Consider the following 2539-nt stretch of genomic DNA (forward strand, 5'->3'; position numbering starts at 1 on the left):
AACTTAAACTATTCTTTCACGTCTGTCTCACAGGAGAAAAACATGAAAGAAAAACAGCTTCTGTGGCAGTTTCTCCTGGTTTTTCAAGCACGCATGTAGTAGCAACGGGCTCAAAATTCCGCTTTGTTTCAAAACACCGCTTTGTTTCAAAACACGCCTTTTAGATGTATCATCACCGTGATGGTAACATGTCCATTTTGTTCCTGAGCTGTCAAATCACTGTCACTGTCAGAGAGCGCACACAGGAGCGCGTCATTTTCACAGGTTGGAAAATAATACTCCGATTGATCCCAAGTCTTTATTTAGGGAAGCAGTGACGTGTGTTTAGCTTCTGCCATGTGAGTCCTCAAGTCTGCTTTGGATTTGAACTTCATGTGGCAGACCTAACATCTATATTGGAGAATTTGCCTCTGGATGAAACCGACCAGTTTCTCTTGCGAATAGAAATTTAATACAAGTTCTGACTTAATTTTGAGATCAAATTTGGGTGCACTGTCCACGTGGCCATGAAATTTCGATTATTACTGCTTTTGGCAAAACAGGCAGACGGCAGAGACGGGTGTTCTCCCCCATCAGACCCGTCATCCTGATCATCCTCTGACTGAACTTCTAACCATGATTTTCCAAGTTCCAAATAACTGATGACATAAAATTGGTAACATTCGCTGTTCTTAAGACTGATCCTACGATGCTGTTTTTCCCTCATACGATCTCTAAGCGTGTTTCTGTCCCTAAAGGTCTTCTTCCAGTGCAAGCCCGGCAAGCTGTCAAGCTTTCTGTGTAATGCACCCAGAACCTCACTGCAGTCTACGATGCTGCCTGGCAGTCCAGCGTGGAAAGCATGTCCTCTGGCCACGTGGTCCCTCTTTCCGAGGAATTCCTCACTGCAAAACGTACAAACGCCATGAACACTGTTACCGTTTCGTCCTGGCTGCTGCTGTTCCAGAATTTCTTACCATCTCCTAAGTACTTCACTTCTGGGAAAACATCACATAAAGAGAAATAACTGTCCTGTTCACATGGAAGAGATGCCACTGGGGAACTGATTCTCATCACACTAAAAAACCCTTCGTGGGCTGTTCAGTGAACCTTCTCCTCCAATATAAAAGGTACCTTTGGAGTCGGCGAGCCCCCGACGTCAGCCATGATCATCTCGCATGCAAGAACCACGTGCTTCAGAGGTGTGTCTCGTTGGGCCACGGAAAGACGTTCTTCACGGAAAGGGCAAGGCAGTGATGGAGAACATTCTGAAGCGGTGGTGCCAGCTGGAGCTCCAGGCGGGGAGAGCGGCTCCAGGACACAAGCCTCGCGGCGTTGCTCACCGCCCAGCTCCGCTGCCGTCGCCGTCGCCTTCGCCATCCCCTCCTGTCCCCTCCCCTCGGGCGGCCGCCCGTGGGTCACGGGAGCAGCTGGCACTCCGCAGAGGAGAAAGAGCATCCTGCGTTGCCCTCTTCTGCTCCCCGTGCAGTCTCCCTCTGGTTTCGCCATCGCAGTAGTGCTGACCCCGTGGAATGGGCTGGGAAGTGGTCTCTCTTTTTTAATTTCCTGGAAAAGTTTGTGTAGAATGCGTACTATTTCTCCCTAAATATTGGGTAGAATTCACCAGTGAAATCATCTGGGCCTTTTTTGTAGGAAGGTTTTTCATTACAGATTCAATTTGTTTAAAAGATTTGGCGTAATCACATCATCTATCACTTCTTGAATAAACTTGGGTAATCTGTGTCTTTCAAGATTTGTCTGCTTCGTCCCTCGCCAAATTTATTGCCATTAAATCCATAACATTTTCTTAGTGTCTATGTAGTATCTGTAGAATCTAATGATGTCACCTATTTCATTCCTGATAATAGTGATTTGTATCTTTTATCTTCGGTCTGGCTAGCTATTTGCCAATTTTATGGAACTTTTCAAAGAACCAGGGTTTGGTCTCATTAATTTTTCTTTATTTTTGTTTTCTACTGATTTCCACTCTAATCTGAATTCTTTCTTTTCTAATGCTTCTTTGGGTTGAGTTTTTCCTTCTGCAGTTTCTTAACGTAGAGCTGAGAACACTATCAAGGAACATGTCTTCGTTTATGACATAGGCATCTAGTGTTACCCATTCTCTTCCGATTACTGTGTTAGTGTGTCCCACAACTTTTGACGTTTTCATCTTCATTTAGTTCAAAATGCTTTCTGATTTCCCTATTTCTTCTTTGACCCATGAGTAATTTAGAAGTATGTTATTCAGTTTCCAAATACTTGAAGATTCTCCAAAGATCTGTTATTGATTTCTAATTTAATATCATCGTGGTCAGAGAACATGTTTTTTTGACTTGAATCTCTTTAAATTTATCCAGACTTGTTCCATGACCCAGAATTGGTCTGTCTTAATCAATGTGCCATGTGCTCTTGAAAACAGTATGTATTGAGTTGTTGCTGGGCAGAGCATTCTGTAAACATCAAACTGGTAGAGTTGTTCCAGCCTCCCATTTCCTGACTGATTTTCTGTCTCTTCTACTATTGAGAAAGGAGTACTGACATCCCTATCATCATCTGTCTA

At 43.8% G+C, this 2539-nt stretch overlaps 1 protein-coding gene and 1 pseudogene across 12 annotated transcripts in view; both read right to left on the bottom strand.

The window, feature by feature from the left end:
• Positions 1-2539, bottom strand: part of PAN3 (PAN3 poly(A) specific ribonuclease subunit) — a 113396-nt gene that overhangs the window by 74621 nt on the left and 36236 nt on the right. The gene's annotated exons all lie outside the window — the stretch shown is intronic.
• On the bottom strand, positions 80-2520 carry LOC111739655 (annotated as a pseudogene).

The sequence above is a fragment of the Pteropus vampyrus genome, unplaced genomic scaffold (genome assembly GCF_000151845.1).
Source record: "Pteropus vampyrus isolate Shadow unplaced genomic scaffold, Pvam_2.0 Scaffold52, whole genome shotgun sequence".
NCBI lineage: Eukaryota > Metazoa > Chordata > Mammalia > Chiroptera > Pteropodidae > Pteropus > Pteropus vampyrus.